General features: G+C 39.6%; 1 long non-coding RNA gene across 1 annotated transcript; it reads left to right on the top strand.

Annotated features, from left to right (window-relative positions):
- Positions 1-6692: 6692 nt before the first annotated feature.
- Positions 6693-8874, top strand: LOC130844002 (uncharacterized). Its single transcript, XR_009051123.1, has 3 exons — positions 6693-6819; positions 8140-8260; positions 8791-8874. It is a non-coding gene; the product is annotated as an uncharacterized LOC130844002 (long non-coding RNA).
- Positions 8875-9294: the final 420 nt, after the last annotated feature.

Here is a 9294-nt window from a genome sequence, read left to right as displayed (position 1 = left end):
CAAGCAGCTCGTGCAGCTTAATACCAAAAAAGCAAATAACCCAATCCACAAATGGGCAGAAGACCTAAATAGACATTTCTCCACAGAAGACATACAGATGGCCAACAAACACATGAAAAGATGCTCAACATCACTCATCATCAGAGAAATGCAAGTCCAAGCCACAATGAGGTATCACCTCACACCGATCAGAATGGCCATCATCACAAAATCTGGAAACCACAAATGTTGGAGAGGGTGTGGAGAAAAGGGAACTCTCCTGCACTGTTGGTGGGACTGTAAGTTGGTATAGCCACTATGGAAAACAATTTGGAGGTTCCTTAAAAAACTACAAATAGAACTACCATATGATCCAGTCATCCCACTCCTGGGCATATACCCAAAGAAAACCATAATCCCCAAAGAAACTTGTACCATAATGTTTATTGCAGCACTATTTACAATAGCCAGGACATGGAAGCAACCTAAATGCCCATCAACAAACGAATGGATAAAGAAGATGTGGCATATATACACAATGGAATATTACTCAGCTATAAAAAGGGATGAGATGGAGCTATATGTAATGAGGTGGATAGAACTACAATCTGTCATACAGAGTGAAGTAGGTCAGAAAGAGAAGGACAAATATTGTATGCTAACTCACATATACGGAATCTAAAAATGGTACTGATGAACTCAGTGACAAGAACAAGGATGCAGATACAGAGAATGGACTGGAGAACTCGAGGTATGGGAGGGGGCGGGGGGTGAAGGGGAAACTGAGACGAAGCGAGAGAGTAGCACAGACATATATATATTACCAACTGTAAAATAGATAGTCAGTGGGAAGTTGTTGTATAACAAAGGGAGTTCAACTCGAGGATGGAAGATGCCTTAGAGGACTGGGGCAGGGAGGGTGGTGGGGACTCGAGGTGGGGGAGTCAAGGAAGGGAGGGAATACGGGGATATGTGTATAAAAACAGATGATTGAACCTGGTGTACCCCCCCAAAAAAAAAAAAAAAAAAAGCCTGCGCACAGCAACAAAGACCCAACACAGCCAATAAATAAATAAATGTATTTATTTATTTATTTAAAAAAAAAAAACAAACAGATGATTGAACTTGATGTACCCCCCCCCCCAAAAAAAAAAAGATTTAGCTATTTTTGTTCCTATTTGATACCACACAAATCTGTGCAGATTAGGATTTCTGAGTGTGCAGCATTGTATACTTTCAAATACCTTCTAAAAATGTGTTCTTCTCTGTGTCCCTCTGTGCGAGGGTTTTTCTGTTTCCCTGGTTTTTGGTAGGAGAGAGGTAACTTGTGTGATAAACTTCATAAAGAGGCTTCCTACTGTTTAGACATGTAATCCCTCCCTGGGCACCTCCTGTGCCACACTGTTACATGTCTAGCCTTGACTACACAGTTGGATCTTTCACTGCCTCTTTGAAGTTACATGGTTTAGTTCCTTAATTCCTTCTGGCAGCATACATTACAGGGCAAACTGCCTGCTCTGTCGATAACCAACACCTAGGTAAGTTATAAAATTTCTTCGTGACTTATTTTTGTCATGTATAAAATGGTGATAGTAATAGTATCAATAATTAAAACTGGTTGAGTTGGGCCCTGTTCTAAGCATTTTACGTGCAATAGACTTTAATGTTTAATAATCTTTTTTTTTTTTTTTTTTTTTTTTAATAATCTTAATAACAATGCTATCATCCTCATTGTATAGAAAAGGAAACTGAAGTACAGAAAGCTTAGGTATTTGCCAAATTCTCATAGATAGTAGGTGGTGGAGCTGGAATTCAAACCCATGGAGTTAGACTCCAGAGCTAGCACTTTGCGGCATGGATCCCTGATCACGGGCTTATGAGGAGGGTAAGATAAAACATGTAAATTGCTTGGCATGGTGTCTGGACCAGAGTCAACATTCCATAGATGTTAATTGTTCTTTCTGCTAACAACCCACCTCCCTCTGTGACCAGGAAGGCCTTCTGAAGCCCACAAATACCAGGTGAAGGCTGAAAAGGGATAAAGTGTAAGTGGGTAAAGAGTGAATAAGGATATGCTGGTTGGGAGCAGTTTGAATGGAAGGGTGAATCCTGAGAATAGAAGAGCTGAATAAACCCAGTCTGTACACGATAAAGAAGCAGAGAAGCTTAATGCCTGAGGTTGAGGCGAGTTTGAGAAAAGTCTGTGGAGGCAGTGGCAGTTCTGCGTGTAACACCAATGAAGGGGGGAGGGTGCCTGAAAATGGGGCAGTGATCCTATCCTCTTGTCTGAACACACTGGCAGAGTGTTCAGTGGGAAGAGAGGATTTCTGTGACAGAAGTTCCAGGCAAGTGGGATTTGGAGCAGGAAGGAGAGTTGTTCCAATCTCTGAATAAAAAATCCCCACCATTTATTATCCTCCATGTGTTTTTTGTATCCTACAGGTATGTACAGTCTTTGAAATTCCAGCAGGAAGATGAATGGGGGTGATTTCAGTAGGGGAGAGGCAAACTACCGGTGCGTCAAATAGATATGATGATAAGATATGGCACCTTGGCAGAAAGCAGGAAATATATTTAAAGAGTTATAGGATCCTTCCCATATATTAGGAAAAAATATGTTTAGATTATACTATAGCACATTGCTGAGAAGGTTGAGAGACTTGGGAGATGACACACAAAAAAGCATACAAAATAAATTATTTGAAAACTTGATTTAAGAACATAGGAATGAAGATGTCTAGCCTTACATAAACACACTGCAGAGCTAGAAAGTTCATTTTTAGGAAGAGCGGGAGAGAAATTTAACTTGACAAAATCTAAACACCCTAAAGAAAAAACTATTTAAAATAGGAAGTAAAAGAGAATAGTATGTAAGTTTGGGAGGTGGGATGGGATGACATCAAAATGCTTTTCTTTGTGGTCTTATATCACCACCCCACTTTTCAGGAGACTAGAACCTTTCTTTGACAAACAAGTTCATCAAAGGATCAGATTGTCTAGTTCTTAGAGGAATGTAAGCCATGATAAGAAAACAAATGGGAGATCAGGTGGTTGTAACAGAGCTTAGGGTGAGGTACAACCCTGGATCTTTTGCTTTAGACCAAGCAGGCTTCTGTAGCTTTAATGTGAATGTGAAAGCACCTGAGGAGCGTGTTAAAATGCAGATTCTGATTCATTCAGTGGTGGTGGTGTTCGGATTAATTGTGTGTGTGGAGGGGGAGAGAACCTGAGATTATGCATTTCTAACAAGTTGCCAGGTGATGGAGGAGATGCTGGTCCATGGACCTCATCTTGAATAGCAAAGGTAGACTTTATGATACCAGTGGTGACAACTGAGAAAACATGCAAATTTGGGGAAAATGTGAGGAGACGTGTGTGAGTGTGTGTTTGAGTGTGTGTGAGTGAGTGTGTGTGTGTCTGTGAAGGAGAGAAATAAAGAGAGAGAAAGAGAGAGAGAAACTGATAGAGATAGAGAGAAATGGAGAGAGACAGAGAGACAAAGTGAGAGAAAGACAAATACAGGGAGAGACAGAGACAAAGCTGAGCTGCTTTCAGGGCAGCTTTGGAATTTTAATGAGAGATAGAAGACGAATAGGAAGAAGGACAGAAAGAGTGGGAACGTGGTAGCAATTAGACAGAGAGGCCAGTGCCCCAACATGATCAGCTTCTCTGGGTGCCATTCTTATCAGACATCCTTCCAACATTCTCTGTTCTATCTCATTTCATGGATGTGTACACTCCATTCCGTCTTCTTGAAATGTGTTTTCCCTGCCTTCACCAGATCCCTTAATCTTTCAGAAGAGACTTTTCTTATCAGGCATGATCTTCAAATGTTCCTATGGCATATAGTCCTTTTCTTTTTATTACTCTTTTCATACTTGTAAATGTTCATCATTTTTCAAGTACAGGGATGGGTCTGTTTTGTTCTTTCCAGCCTCCTTGCACCTAATCTAACATAGTTCCTGGCATGTAGTAGGTGTGCACTGTACATTTTGAATGAATAGATGAAATAGTATGGATAATCGTATGTCCTAGATTTTCTGGCCTTAGCCCCTGCAGACCATGTGTAACCCCAAATGAAAAATCTAGTCCCAGAGCCATCAGAAAATATTAACAGGATGAGTTGAGGGGTAAAAGAGGAAAAAGCAATGAGTGGACACAATTAGTCAAATTTAAGGTAGGAGAAAAACTTGGATTCAGCCAAAATATGTAAGAGGAAACCACCAGATAATAATATGAATAATACTACTTTCTTAAGCACCTAGTATGTGCCACACATGGTCATAATATATTCAATCTCATCTTGAATCCTTTCAAAAATGTTGTTAGGTGGACCTTAGGTGGTAGAATCTGTGGCCTATTGAGGGTAATAATTTTCCCAGGTCGCTTGACAAGGAAGTCTTGAAGAAGATTCGAATTCAGAGGCCTTGAACACTTGACCTTGTGATTGCCATTAGTGTCCATCATCTGCCTTCTCCAGTTGCCTGTGAACCGCATGAGAGCAAAAGTGTCTGTTCTGTTCTTGGCTGTGTCCCCAGCACCCAGCATATTTTTTCATACGTATGTACCCAAAAATAATTGCTGAATGAATGGTCAGTACAATTTGAAATTACATGTCCTTTCTATTTATTGTGTTATATAACCATGTATATATGTACAATACTAAAAAGGAGCTTTGCCAAAAGACACATGCTTCCTTCTTGAACCCTGAGTTGTGTTTCTGAAAACTCCTGCATTAGGTTAGAACAGTGTTTTTCAACTTTTTTGCAGTATTTTCTCCCCACCCTCACCATTCAAAGAACCTTTTGAGATTTTTTTTTCTAAAAGCCTCCCCCATGAAATTTTAATACTATAGTTACACTGTATATCTGTTATGTACTATATATGTATTTCAGTGTTTTATACATAATAAGAGTAAGATTTTTTTTACCTGCTTGTCCCCTCACTTGAACCAGTTCCACACCCTTGGGAGCCATATCACCCTGCTAAGAATGCATGGATTAGAATCTTGCATGTTGGGGTAAAACTGTGAAAGCACTTTAAATATGTTTTATGTTCAGTTTACAGAAATGCAGTGATGCAGGAAAGATTGTCAATGATCTCCCCATTTAAGATACATTCTTATCTTCTTCTTAAGTAATCAATTGCAAATTTTTGACTAAGCATAACCGTCAAACTAGAGGACTATATATTCCCTTGTCTACCCTGACACCTCCTTCCCTTTGCTAGCTGAGCACAACAGCACCGAGCCAAAGTACTACCTTTCTTAGCCTTCCTTATGGAAATCCCTTTGGCCACCTGACCAAGTTAGGGCTAGTGAGCTAAAAGCAGTGGGAGAGAAATAAATTGTCTGCATTAAGTTACTATATTTTGAAGGTCTCTGTTACTCACAGCTAAACCTAACACTAATTGGTACAACCCCATTTTCATTACATTTTAAATTATTAATTATTAGTTCTATATAATTAATTGACATATATCAGGTCACACTCATAAATTTTTAAGGATTTCTCCCTATGTCCTTCATTTGTGTCCACCTTCATAATTTTAATGACTTGCATTAAACACTTGTATAGAGATAAAAAAAAAGTCATGGTGTTTTGTATGTATAATATTTGCTACAAATCATGGTGACTACAATGGAAGTCTGCTCATTTTGAATTTATTACTTACAGTCTGTATATAATTGAATTTTGAATATGAGGAGTTCTCAATTAGGTAAGGATCATTCAGGAGGTAGTTGGAAGAGAGAAAAAGGAGGAAAAATAATAAAATTAGTTAAAGTCAGGAACGGAAATCATTTGTTCTTTAGATTCGTTTAGGGAAGAAGGAAGAAGAGAGGAAGCAAAGGAATGTTTGGAAATTCACTTTGGGTTGCTCTTGATTAGAAGGGAAAAATAAAAATCTACAGATCAAAGTAAGTGTCAGAGAGATGAAAAGTTCAAAAACATGAACCCTTTGTGCTTGTGCTAATTTGAATTAGGGATTTGCCCACTGCTATAGGAAAGCCCCCGGAAGACTTGTCACCTGCAGGCTTGGTACAAGAGCCATCAATTATTTAGCCTAAAAATGAGGGGTAGGAGGTGACATCAGGAATCGGACATTATTAAGTTGTTTTTTTTTTTCCTGGGAATTTGATTGCAAGGCCTTTTATAATGGTAATGAACAAAATGACTCACAGTGAAGTACAAAATTGGGCAACAGAAATTGTAGACCTTTTAGAGAGTTTAAAAGAAATAACAAAACTCACAAAAATAGGAGAGAGTTTGGTTGCTTTGTAAAGCTGGATCAAGAAAAAACATTTGACAGGATGGAGCTATTGCTTTACTTAAGATCATGTAAACACACAGATTCTCTCCCATAAATCATAAATGATGCAAAAAAATATATAGTTGTTAGACATGCTATATATACTATCTGTGTGGCAGACATTGTTAGTGTATAACCAATAGCCATTCCCCTCAACTTCCTTGTTAACCAAACTTGCATTTTGGTCAGAAAGGCCAAGTGCCCTGCCCGGGGATTGAGTCAGCCTTGGTCTAAGTGAGTCATGGAGCTTGTTTCCCGTTTGTCAGATTTTCCCAGCCACCATTGTAGCCAGAAGTGATCATGTGACTCAGTTCTGTCCAATAACCAGCCAGTAGGAAGTCTGCTAGGGAGCACTTGTGAAATATTTTCCTGTTCAGATAAAAATGCAAGGTTTGCAGGAGGAAATTTGTCCCCTTTGCCCATTTTCCACTGCTTGAGATGCTGGTGTGCTGATGTGGTGACTGCCTCTGTATTGGCCAACTTGTGCGACCTTGGGGTGACAAACAAAAGATAAAAAGCATATACATAGAGGTTGGTAGAGTTTCATTTTGTAAAAAGTCTTTTTTGTTTGGAATCTGGGTTTTGGAAGACATTATTGATCTGCTAACTTACCCCATGGTTGCTCTTGGATAAGATATTCTAGGTTTGACAATACAGTGAGAAATAGAACACGGAAATAGCTAATTGGGGCAGCAAGAATTTCCGTATACTGATAGCAGGACAAACCATTTTGTGTGTAATTACCCTCTCTCCCAGCTAAATGGCAGTGAGCAGATAGTTCTGAGCTCCTCTAAGTTAGTGGATTCCTTGTTTTGACACCATCCTTTGACACCAAATTTGGAAATACTCTTGAGAAACAGGGAAGGAGAGGCATAGGAGAATTGCTAATTTGTCTCCCTCAGCTTGTGTACATTTGAAAATTTTTTTGCCAATTTGGTAGTAAGTGAAAGGCATAGTAAAGTGAAACTACTTTAGCCAGTTCTGAATTGTTCTTACCAGTCTTTGAATCCATACCAGTCTTTGTAATCTTGCCTGATTCAAATATCCTCATGGCTTAAGCCTCTGAGAACTGGGTCATTTGTTACTTGTAGCCCAAAGCATATTTAATGAATGCCAACAGGAATTTCAACAAAGAGTGGATGGATTGTAAAAGAGACAAGCGCCACTGGAGAGAATGGCCAGTATCCAGGCACTCTCATTTTATATGCTGATGATGCCAAGCAAATGAAAAATTACACAAATGAATAAGAATCCTGAATGATGCACAGATATAGGAGAAAAGAATATATAGATATTGAACCCAAGTCCAGCCATGCCCTGGCACTAGAAGTAGAAGTTCAGTATAGCAGCAAGAGAGAGCTGGGAGACCTCTCCACTACGTCTAGCTGAGTGACTGTTGGTAGATAGATCACCTCTCTGAGCTTCAGACTCCTTATTTAAAAAGGGGTTAATATCCATTTCATGAGGGTGTTGTGAGGTAGTTTGAGATGTCATGTAGTAGGTTTGTGGTGCCCAGTATGTACTAGATTCTGAGCAACAGAGGATAATAAGCTGTTTTTACTTCTGTGACGAATATAGAAAGTTGGAGCCTTTGAGAAAGTTGCTGACACATCGTTGGGCCTATATTTCATAATCCATAAAAATTAAAGATTTGTACTAGGTGTTTCTATTTTTTTTTCCTTTTCTGGATTTATGCATCTATTTCTAACTATACAGGAACAAATTCAGTAAGTAGGGAAAGACAAAGAAAGAGAAATATGAAGAGAATGAAGCCTGTGGGACACTGGCCCCTTAAATAGGAAAAGGGCTCTAGGCAAATTTCATCGTTTCACTTTCCTTTGATCTTCACAGATCCTTGGTTGTGCCCCATCCCTCAAAGGTTTTTTGAAAGGAGAGCTTCGGAGGGGATGCATAAAGTGAGTGGACGGGAGGATTAAGGTAGTGGCTCATGTACCAAGACTTGTGTTTGGAGGTAAGAAAGCTTCCTCCTTCACACCTTGCTTCACCCATGCACATACTGCAGTCTCAGCACCACACAGGGGGCATTGAGATGGGATTTTAATACTCTTTTCTGGGTAATTGCTCAATCAAGTGTGGTGGCATTGTATGTGGTTATTCTGACACCTGTAATATAGATTCTCCCAGGTGTGGTAGGAACTAGTGGGAACTTTTGGGAGATAGAGTGAGCAAAGTAAGCTGGAAGGCAAAAAGACACCTAGGGGAATTTTTGGTGAGAATAGTATTGGATGTGCAAGTGAGGAAAGTAATACTGAACCCTGAGAGTGAGAGACTGTGAGAGATGATGAGAAGTGGTGGAATCTATGAATCTTTGTGGGGATGGGTGTCTTAGATAAATGATATTAAAGGGTATTTTCACTCCAAAGTTGTGAAAACATACATTGTCTAGTGCTTAACATTTATTTCTCCAAAATTGCTAATTTTGGTAAACCCAGTATATTCACAGCCTCATGGGCTCACCTTTAATTCTTCACTCTATTTCAGCTCCTGGACCTGCTCAGTTACCATGTATTTATCCCTCTTTTGGTGCGCTGCCTGGGACTCCTTATTGCATGGTCCTAAATTCACACCTCATCATCTGCTTTCTGGTTTGTGCCAGAAGTCGTCAAACTAATCTCTCTGTGAGGAGGATTCCACCCTCCGCCCCCCCACCCCAATGATGTCTGGAGTCCGAACACTGTTAATAGGAGCAAGTATTGCTCTAAATGTGCTATTAATATTAACTCATTTAGTCCTCCAAATAGCCCTGTAGGACAGGTATTATTTTTATTCCCATTTTACAGATGAGTATACTGAGGTTAAGTGACTCACCCAGGATTACAGAGCAAGTAGGTGGTGGAGCCCGACTGGCTGCCTGGCTCCAAACCACTGTGTTATGTTGGATCTCCTTTTGTGAGATGCTGTTCTCATGATGTGTCTTTCCTGCTTCAAAACCTGTAATGACTTGTTTTAGGATTAATAGGTTAATTTTTAGGATTACTTGCAAAC

The sequence above is a fragment of the Hippopotamus amphibius genome, chromosome 2 (assembly GCF_030028045.1).
Source record: "Hippopotamus amphibius kiboko isolate mHipAmp2 chromosome 2, mHipAmp2.hap2, whole genome shotgun sequence".
Lineage (NCBI taxonomy): Eukaryota > Metazoa > Chordata > Mammalia > Artiodactyla > Hippopotamidae > Hippopotamus > Hippopotamus amphibius.
Note: the sequence above shows the minus strand (reverse complement) of the source record. Positions and strands in the feature narration are given on the sequence as shown.